The sequence below is a fragment of the Sciurus vulgaris genome (genome assembly GCF_902686455.1).
Source record: "Sciurus vulgaris genome assembly, chromosome: 14".
NCBI lineage: Eukaryota > Metazoa > Chordata > Mammalia > Rodentia > Sciuridae > Sciurus > Sciurus vulgaris.
In genome coordinates this window covers 24,453,338-24,464,681 of record NC_136475.1, presented here as the reverse complement: position 1 = coordinate 24,464,681, position 11,344 = coordinate 24,453,338, and positions in this window count along the sequence as shown.

Here is an 11,344-nt window from a genome sequence, read left to right as displayed (position 1 = left end):
GCAATTCACCGGTTATGGTGGTGAATTATACTGTGGGGTGTAGGACCTTACAGGTAAGAATTTTCTCCTTTGTGTTACCAGATTGTGCCCTCAAGTGAGTTTTAAGCATGTAGGCTTTGGATATAAAGCTGGCTGTACAACCTTTTTATAATATAATGATCTGCAATCAGGAGCTATGACTAGTTGGAAAAATAAGTGTGCAGTTGTCTTTTTGTTTTTAAAAACACTGGTTGGTTATCTTTACCAACCTCTTCCCTATGTGTCTAGCCACTCTCATTGAGTGTGTGGCCCCACCTCACTACCCCTATGGAATTAAATTACCAAGCTCCTATTTGCACAGAACTCTCCCTGTGAGATGGGCTATAACCAGCAGTCCCAATAAAACAGGGGAACTGATGCTGTTCTCCTGAGATAGCCTGGAGGCACTGCTCTGTGCTGCTCTGACTCTTGGAACCTGTTGACAGAATTTCTGTCCCTCGTCCAGCCAGCTGAGGACTCAGTGCTGCTAAGACGATGTCCTCTATCCCACTCTCACCCCCCAGCCCTGAATGCTGCTGGAGTGGTGGGCAAGTCTGTCCAGATGACGCTCCTCTCCCTTCCCTAAGGGTTCAGGGAGAACAAGTGGTAGCCTGAACATGATTTTGTTTAGACCACGTGAATCTGTGCCGCTGGGTGGGAGTCCAGAGGGGGAAAGACTCACTTCGTCCTCACTCCACAACATCCTCCATCAGCAGTGAGGAATCAGAACAGCCCAGAGGAAGCAGATGCAGGCTGTCCTCACTACACCCCAGCCTGCACGCAGTTGTCCACAGGTTTTGTATATTTGGCATCAAACGTCTAGCTTGAATGAAGAAATAGCACTTTGGGTGTGCACTCTCAGATTGTAGAGCACGGAATAAACATGAGCTCTGTTCCTAGGGAAAAACTGAGCAACTACTGCTGTGGTGGTGACCAAATCAGGGTGCGTTGATGCAGGAGTGCTGGGGCGATTTTCACAAGAATTATTTAACATTGAACTTTCTTATGGTGTCCTGTCCAACCCTATCCTTCAGCCAATTTAACATCACGTCACAGGGAGGCCCCACGGCACATACCTGTCATCCCTGCCACTTGGGAGGTTGAGGTAGGAGGATCCTAAGTTTGAGGCCAGCCTCAGCAACTTAGTGACACCCTGTTCCAAAATAGAAATGTGCTGGGGATGTAGCTCAGTGGTAGAGCACTCCTGGGTTCAATCCCTAGCAAAACAAAACAAAAACAACAACAAACCAATCTAGATCACTCAGTGATGTGTAATAAAATTAATGACATAATGACAAAATGTGTAATTAGAAAAAAAGGTCAATCTTACCTCTGGCCTGTTTTCTTCTACTTATCACTATTGAGTAGGATTAGTTTCAATGGTAAGTTATTGAAACAAAGATTTTTATGTTTCTCCCCTGTCAAAATTGAGTAGGTAGGGCTGAGGTTGTAGCTCAGTGGTAGAGTGCTTGCCTAGCACATGTGAGGCACTGGGTTTGATCCTCAGCACCACATAAAAATAAATAAATAAAATAAAGGTATTGTGTCCATCCACAACTAAAAAAATTAAAATTAAAAAACTGAGTAGGTAATCTAGCCTACTACAATGGCCCCACAATGACCCGATGCTTAGCTCCTCTATCTTGTTTCTCCACCATTTTAATGATGTATCTTACAACTCACCATCTAATGTGGCTGCTCCAGCTTCAAACATCACATCCACATTCCAACCAGCAAGAAAATAGAAAAAGTAAGAAAAAGGACACCCGGCTACTTTAAAGAACATCACTTCTGCTTTCATATTGGTAATGACAGTCATGTGGTAGCACCTATCATAGATTTAGAAAGGTAGACTATTCATCAATAATATTGTCAACAGACATCTGGAAGTTCTGGTCCTGAGGAAAACAGGGAAATAGATATTAGTAGACGTGTGGCTCTGCCACAGTGTGCCAGTCAGTCCAGCATAAAATCTCCCTGGCTAAGCTTTCCCATGAGGCAAAAATTAGGGTGTCATTTATTCATGCTTCTCTAAGGCCATATCTGGGTCTGGGCTTTAAATACTCCCGTTTGAATCTTCTCTATCAGATAATATAATAAGATACGGAGGACTCACTTCCTTTGAATCACTTTTATTATCCTTATTTAAATCTGTGTGTGTGTGTGTGTGTGTGTGTGTGTGTGTGTGTGTATGTGTGTCGCTGGGGATGGAACCCATAGCCTCTAGCATGCGAGGCAAGCACTCTACCACTGAACAAAATTCCCAACCCAGTGTAATTTTAATTTTGAGACAGGGTCTCCTTCAGTTGTTCAGGCTGGCCTTGAACTTATGATGCTCCTGGCTCAGCCTCATGGGTAGAGTGGCTGAGATCCAGGTGTTCACCACCAAGCCTGGTTTATGGCTTATTGACCTTTAGTCACATACAGTGGAGTCCCAGCCCAGTACAAAAATATGAAAGGAAATCCTCCCACCCCAAACTGGAATTGATCTCTCCTAAATTTCTTTTCTTTGGAATTTTTTTGTTTATTTTTTTAGTTGTAGATGGACACAATACCTTTATTTTATTTTATTAATTTATGTGATGCTGAGGATTGAATCCAGTGCCCCACGCATGTGAGGAAGGCCCTCCACCACTGAGCTACAACCCTAGCCCTAGATTTTTTTTTTTAACTTCATAATTTCTTTTAATTTCTAAGTGCTTTTTCTGTTCAGAGATAGTCTAGGCACATGACAAAGGTGAATGGAGCTTCTCCCTCAGGCATTCCCATGAACAAAAGAAACTTGAAGGGAGAATAGTATATTTAAGATCCAGTGTATATTGGCCTTGAATCACCTTGTGGGTGATTCCAGGGATACGTTTTGCATTTATAAACAAGAAAGTGTTTTTCTGAGAACACCAAAGGATTATCCAACTCTAAAAGTGATTTTATCCTTTTTCTACTGGAAAGGCAAAACTTTCTGGCATCTACTGAGAGTTCAGGAGATATGAAATTCAATTATGCAGAGGCACTGTCAGATCTGCCTCTCAAGATTCAGTGACTTGTCCTCCCTCTGGGAGGGCGGCGCTGTCTGCTAGAGCTGCGCTTTCCGGGTCCCAGGCCTTTGTTGGAACCGAAGACCCAGGGGCGCATTGCCCCCTTGTGGGAAATGTAGGCATTGCAAGCCTTTCACCACAGAAGAATGGATTTTGCAAAATCCGCACTCACAGTAGGCACACAAGTCAAATGGGACCCTGAGAAATATATTGTCTTATAGAAATTCCCCCCCAAATGTACACATAAAAAACCACTTTGTATATTATAACACAGCATAGGATCCTGTTTGGTTTTACACAATGAGTATGTCAGACAAGTTTTATTATTGCTTTATTATAGATTCAATCTATTTCTAGCATCATGAAAGTTTAATTCCAAAAGAAAAGATTTGGCTTTTTATAAAGCAATGAATTATTTTATAAAGTAAATAGTATATGTGTGTATATGCACATGTACATACATATATATATGCATATATACATATTATCTATATATATTCACTCTCCCACTGACAATTTATTCTGAAGTTCTGATTTTAATGAAGTAGTCTCAAAGCAAGAACTTCTTTATACCATCACTTATCTTCCTGCAAGAACTCTAGGATTTCTCCCCACCGTCCTTGCTCCAGAATTTGTGTGTGATATTTTAAAAGCCATTTCTTCACTAGCAAGTTAGTGAGTAGGAGCCTTCTACCTCTTCCCCCAGCCCCCACCGCCCTCAGTAGCACCGCACGGCTTGAACAAGCAATGTGGAATCAATGGTGTGGTCAAAAGAGACTCAGCTCCTCTCCCTCATGCAGGAGGCTGAGGACACTCACATCCTGCTCCTCATCTTAAGCCTTTTCTTCTTTATCACCTAAGGCTTTCACAAGATGTCGTGCTAGAGGAAGCCTGTGGGCCGGCTGCACCCACTCTGCAGTTGTGCCCTAGGTGTCCTGACCCCATAGTCCAGAGCTCTTCCCACCAGCCACCCTGAGGAGGCTGCTTAGCTTTCCATTCTCCCTAAGAAGCCAGGGCACCTCTTAGTATAGCCAGCCAGAAACTGAGAACAGGTGTGCAAACAACACCACCATTCAGAGGTGATAAGGGGAAGCAAATAAACCACCAGGGAGGAACAGGAGCAGGGCTTTGGCCTCCCACCCCAGTAGATAAAAGTGTTTGATCTGGGCTGAGCACATCGCTTATCTGCTGAGAGATAGCATTCACACTCAGAGGGAGTCTGTGGTTGCAGGAAACAGGTTTGGGACCCTGTGGAGCACTGGCCTGGTCTACCCACCTGCCTGAACTAGACAGAGTCAGGAGCAAGAACTAGGAGAAAACTGCCCAGCTGGGGAGGGGGCTCTGGACATGCTAGAAGACAGTCACAGAAGTCTCTGCAGGGGAGCCCTGGTGGCCACAGTCTCTTCCAATACACTGAGTGCCACTTAGGGCAGCCTGCTATGGATTGTCCAAATCTGCTAGATGGAACTTCTTGGGAGAAATGGCAGAAGCTTCAATATCTTTCTCATGTTAAGACTGTTGAAGCTTGGGATTCTAGAGAAGAGTAACTCAGAGGGAAAAGCATTAGCATGCCTCTAGAGCCTTCCGATTAGGATCACTTTCTTAAAGGGAAGGCTATGGTTTGAATGAGCATCCCCCAAAGGTACATGAGGTCTGGGCTTGGTTTCCGAGGTGGCAGTATTGGGAGGCGCAGTGGACCTTTAAGAGGTGGGGCCTAGCAGGAAGTCCTTAGGTCCTTGGGGCATACTCTCAAAAGAGATTGTGGCACCCAGTTTCTTCCCTTACCCTTTGCTTCCTGGGTCAAAATACAAGGGGTTTGCTCCATCACATATCTCCACCATCGTGCACTGCTGGGACCAGAGGCCCAAACCAATGTGTCCACCCAGTCTTGGTCTTTCAACTCTCTAGAACTGTGAGCTAAAATGAACTTCTCTCTACTTTATGAGTAGCTTGTGTCAGGTATTTCACCATGGTGATGAAAAGCTAATACAGATAATAATATTGACAACAATGTTATTAATAACTTAATATTATTGAGTACATGCTTTGTGCCAGGCACTATTGGCTATTTCTCATGCATTACATTCCTGAATCTTTCTCACAAGACTTTGAGGTAAATAGAAGGGCTTTTGACATTTCCGATCAAGCAAATAGACTTCAAGAGAGTAACAAACTTTCCCAACATCTCACAGCTGGTAAATTGAAGCACCAAGAGTTAAAAGATGGGTTGTCCAACTCTGAAGTCCAAACTCAACTGACTCCATCACTGTCACATAGAGGTGGAGGTTGGTTGGTGCACATTTTCCATCAATTTCACCACTCTTTTTTTGGGGGGGGGCGGGTGCTGGGGATCGAACCCAGGGCCTTGTGCTAATTTCACCACTTTTACTTGGGAAAGTTAGAACGGTCACCGCTGTGAACATTGATGTCGGAGAGGCTTCTGGTGAGAGTGGAGAGAGGAAGGGGCCATGCTGGGTGCTGCTTTCTACAGGCCCTCAGCCACTCCCTGCTTCTGTCCTGGCTCTGGCAGGGGCCCAGATTGCACCCCCATGCTCACACCTCCCTCCTTCAATAAAATGGGCACGTAACAAACACTACACTTACCAGCCAGGTGTGGTCCATGGTGGCCCATGAGGATGGGCCTCCAGGATGGGCCTCCAGGGAGGGTAAATCCAGGAATGGAGTCTGGCGTTGATCTGGAGACCACTCTTCCTGTCCCCAGCTGCTCACCTTGACTGCATCTATGTGAGGCACAAATCAGCTTGGTTCACGTAGAAATCCCTGACAGCTGGGCAGTTTTTTCCTGTGCAGGTGCACGGATACCTAGTCCTAACTACCAACTTTTTTTTTTTTTTTTTCATTTTCAATTTTTGGAGGGGTAGACAGATTCAGAAAGAGTAAACAGTTTTGTCCAAAGACATATTAGCATTTATTGGACCCCCTGCAGAGACCATAATCCACACATTTGAGTCCTTGATATAAAACGACCTAGTATTTGCACATCCTCCCTGAACTTTAAATCATTTCTAGATGACTTATACCACCTAATACAACGTAAATGCCATATAAACTGTCATTATACTGTGTTGTTTACGGAATAGTGACAAGAAGAAAAGCCCATGCATATTCAATACAGATGCAAACTTTACCCCAAGTATTTTCTGTCGGTAGTTGGTTGAATCTGCAGATGCAGAACTCAGGGATATGCAGGGCTGGCTGTATTACTTGTGAGAATTCAGACTTGAATCTGGTCCCAGACTGCTTGCTTGTCTTTCCAGCACAGTCCACACTTGCAAAAGTAATGGGAACAGGCATCTCTTCAGCACTTTATAATTTAGAAATATTTTCATATACATTATACAATGTGTATGGTTTGGGATTTTTTTTGAGCTGCAAGCAACAAAAATAGACTCTGGATAACTTATACTAAAGAGGAATCTATTTGAAGAATTTGGAGTAATGTTCAATCAGAGATTACGGAAACTACCAGACGAGCAACCCACTAGGGATTTATTACAGGGATTTGATCTGAGGCAATGTTGGGAGGAGGTGGAGGAGTCTCTTTAAGCCTTTTGTCCTGGGTTGATGCTGGAGTTTGCAGACTGCAGGGTAGAGAGTTGGAAAGGGGAGACGGGTCTGGGGGAGGGTAAGGAGAAGCAGGGTCCTACAGCTGGAGAGCAGGAGGCAGGACAGAAACCAGGTCTCTAACCTTGGGTGCTTGCTCTCCCACAGAAGTCAGGCTTCTTCATCACAGAGCTAAACACACACCCCTGGCTCAGAAGTCAAGAGATGCTAAAGGAGGATCCTGAAAAAGTTAGAGCCTTTGCTGGCCTGGCCACTGCCTCCCACTAACAGGTGGCCCCAGATAAATGACAACATGTGTGAGCTGCAAAAATGGCTGCTGCTTCTTGTACAGCTTCCAAGTCCTGCTCCAGAATCTTTCACATTCCCTGGAAATATTCGGGGAGGGGAATTCTGGAAAATGGAGTTTAGCCTCTCTGGTTGGCATATTAAAAAGCCACCTCAGGGGCTGGGGAATGTAGCTCAGTGGTAGGGTGCTTGCTAGCGTGGGTGAGACCCTGGGTTCCATCCGTGACACATGGTGGTGGGTCCCGGGAGAGCTTCCTCAGGCAGCTCATGGAATGAGGAAAAAGCTCCAGGTCAGACTTTGGACTGGAGAGAGCAGGGCAGCTGGGGGGCTAGGTCACAGCTGGGTGCTCATCTCCCATGCTCAATTTAAGTCTGAATCACTTGTAATGACTTCCCCCTCATACAGCTTAACTTCCCAGAGTCCGCTTTGGTGTGGGTCATGTGTGTACCTCTCGGCCAGAAGAGTTGACTGTCCCAATCACATTGCACCTAATGAGGAAGAGCACGCTTCCCAAAGGGAAGTTAAAGGGCAGTTAGAGCCAGAGGGAAGCCATGCCTGCCGCTCTTGTGAAGCCAGGAGGGATGAAAACAGGTCTCTCACCTGCTCAGGGCAGCGTGAGCCACACCCCCAGGTCAAGGGTCTAGACAGCGTCTTTCTCATACTCTGTCTTGCCTTGTCTTTTCCATACCGGATCCCGAGACTGAAGCTGAAGTGGAGACATCAAAAGGAAGCCCAGAATCAGCTCAGGTCACCACCCTTACTGTCAGAGGCCTGTGTTTCCTAGAATGGTCCCAGAGGTTGCCTGAGAACCCAGAAGTTCACAATGACGGCTTTAGTTTCTGTATACCACCCCAGTTCCACATGTTTAATTAGCTGGTGTTCATCAAGGGTTCACGAGAAAACCGTGTGGTATAATGATGAGGCCTGTGTTCAAATCCTAACTCCACCCTTCCCAGCCAGGGGACGTTGGTTAAATCCTTTAACCTTTTTTTGGTGAGCCTTCTTTTCTTCTATCTATAAAACATGGGAGAAAATAATTACCTCACAGGTTTGTTGTGAGGATTTAGTGAGTGAGTATGGGTAATGGCGTTGGAACCATCTCTGGTGCACAGTATTGGTGCTCAACACACATTCAGGCCTGCTTTCATGAGCCTGAGGTCCTTGGACAAGTTGTTCAACGTCGGCAAGCCCATACCTGCAACCTGTCAGATGGACAAACAAGTGGAATAAAGTAGGAATAACAAGTCCCCTGGAGACAGATAGAGCTTCCCTTAGGGCCAAAGGGCCGTTGTGAGGAGAGGACCGGCCTGGTCAGACCGCAGAGAAGACCATCTGGACCCAGTGTATGGGAAAGAAGTCTCCAGAATGGGCGTGGGAGAACCAAGAAGAGGATGTGGAAACCAAGATTGCAGACCCCTTAAGGGCGGGGGAGAATGTTCCGGAGGCATGAGGCATGAGGCCTGGCATGAGGGGCAGGTGCTGAGTAATTACTCAATGTTCATTACCAAAGGACAGATAACGCGCAAAGGAGCGAACATAGCCACGACTGCCAGTCTCAGCCCCCAGAGACTCTCATTAGGAACCAGCAGGGGACACCAGCTTTCAGTTCTGGGCCCCCAGGTCTCCCCTCCTCACAGTTCTGCTCTGAGCAACCCGGGAAAGCAAGGAGATAAACAGACTGTGTTAATTAGTGCAGCTCTAGCCTCACTGCCTGTCTGCCATGGGAAAAGGGCTGTTCCCTTGGGGTGGGCTGTTATTTACAAGGCCTGGTGAGGCTGGAGGTAAGTGACCTGGTGCTGGGAGAAGAGATCTCCGAAGTCAGTATAGAAGGCAGAAGAAACCAGGGAGTCAGGCCCCCAGCAGCAGCAGGCCCACAGCTGCATAGCCCTCCAGGAGAAGCCACTTGGATACATCTGGCGGTGCCCCTCTGTCTTGGGATGCAGCTAGACTTTTTTGAAAATCAGAAAAGCTCAGGGGCATGGGGCTGAATTGATTGCCCTATGGAATGGGATGCCCTCTGACCTCTGAACCCAGTGAGGTTCACAAGTGTGTGGGTGGGGGGTGGGGGTGGGGGATGGGTAGGGAGGGCAAATGTTTGCAGGACATTAAAACAAGGGGAGAAGCAAGTTGTCTGCCCTCTGGTGGTTTGTCATATGCTAAAATGCAGGTGGCATGATCTTTGCCATCCCATATCACAGGCGACCTGCAGCAAATCAGAGGGAAAGCAAAAGGTCTGCTTGCCGATCTCTCATGGGCTAAATAGCAGGCACTCCGGTAAGGAGAAGGAGTAGGGATCAAACCCAGGGATGCCTTACCACTGAGCTATACCCCCAGCCCTTTTTATTTTGTCTTTTGAGACAGGGTCTCCCTAAGTTGCTTAGGTCCTGGCCAAATAACTGAGGATGGCCTCCTTCTTGTAATCCTCCTGCCTCAGCCTTCTGAGTCACTGGGATCACAGGTGTGGGTCACCATGCCCAACACCTAACATGCTGTCAAGGAGGGAGAAGTGAAGGCTCCCGTCCCTTTCCTGAGGCACAGGACTTGTCGTGCCAACGTACTTAAAAGATTCTCAGTCAACCAACATTTTCTGATTATCGGCTATGTGCTAGAAGAATTAACATACAGTTTCCTTATGTCATTATTATAACTCTAGAGAGTGGAGTTTGTCATCTCCATTCTGATGAGCAAATGGAGCTTCAGGGCTGTTAAGTGAATTGACAGGCCCAGGATTTTTCTCCAGTTCTGACTCCATATCCAGCAGGCTAAATAACTCAGGTGTCCGTGATGTGTCACTTATAACAGAGGTCCCCTGGGTTTGATTGGCCTGTGAACTTCTACCACACCTGAATTGTGTTTGACAAGTTCTACAGGACCTGGGGTAGATGATAAAAGAATCTTATGTGCTGTCTTAATTTACCAAGCGAAGTGAAATCTGATAGGGGCCTTAGGACCTACTTGCCAGGCACTGTCTGCAATCCTGATCACCTGCAGGGTGGGTGGTCCTTATTTCAAATAGGAGAGGATCCTGGGGAGGGAGATGATGGACTGTTCCAATGGTCAGTTGGAAGGATCCTGTGGAGGAACGTGAGGAGAGCCACTTCTGCCCAGCACCCACCAGGGCCAGGAGCAGGCTGGGTTGCCAGTAGGGGGCCATTCATCTTTGGAAGGCCACAGGCTTTGCATTTATTCAATAATAAGTATGGATTTTTAGGCTAGACAGACTGTAACTTAGAACAGTAGTCTCTCTGTTGTGCTATTTGTATTCATCACTATAATAAAATTGTCTAATTGAAAAAGTCCGTATTGACAAACCAATGGGAGGAAGATTGATTTAATAGTAGTTTCAAATATTATCTGTTATTTTTTAAAAAAATTTAAATTTGTTCTAATTAGTAATACATGACGGTAGAATGCATTTATGCACTTTTGTATCATACATAAATGGAGTATAATTTTTCACCTTTCCAATTGTACATGTTGTAGAATCACATCGGTCATGCAGTCATATATGTACATAAGGTAATAATGACTGATTAATTCTACTATCCTTCCTATCCCCATATCCTCACCCCTTCCTTCACTCCCCTCTACCTAATCTAAAGTAACTCTGTTCTTCCCTGGTATCCCTCCCCCATTGTGAATTAACATCTGCCTATCAGAGAAAATATTCGGACTTTGGTTTTTTGGGATTGGCTTATTTCGAGTAGCATGGTATTCTCCAACTCCATCCATTTACTGGCAAATGCCATAATTTCAGTTTTTAAGGCTGAGTAATATTCCCTTGAATATTTATGCCACATTTTCTTTATCCACGCATCTGTTGAAGGGTACCTAGGTTGGTTCCATAGTTTGGCTATTGTGAGTTGAGTTGAGTTGATATGGCTGCGTCATTGTAGTTTGCTGATTTTAAGTTCTTTGGGTATAAACTGAGGAGTGGGATAGCTGGGTCAAATGGTGGTTCCAGTCCAAGTTTTCTGAGGAATCTCCATACTGCTTTCCATAGTGGTCACACCAATTTGCAGTCCCACCAGCAATGTATGAGTGTACCTTTTCCCCCACATCTTTGCCAACATTCATTGTTGCCTGTATTCTCTCTCTCTAGCTGTCTCTCTCTTTTTTTTTTTTGGGGGGGGGGGGCAGGTACCTGGGATTGAACTCAGGGGCACTCGACCCCTGAGCCACATCCCCAGCCCTATTTTGTATTTTATTCAGGCAGGGTCTCACTGAGTTGCTTAGTGCCCCACTTTTGCTGAGGCTGCTTTGAACTCTGATCCTCCTGCCTCAGCCTCCACAGCCACTGGGATTACAGATGTGCCACTGGGAAACAGATGTGCACCACTGAGCCTGGCTTGTTTCTGTATTCTTGATAATTGCCATTCTGACTGGAGTGAGATGAAATCTTAGAGTAGTTTTGATTTGC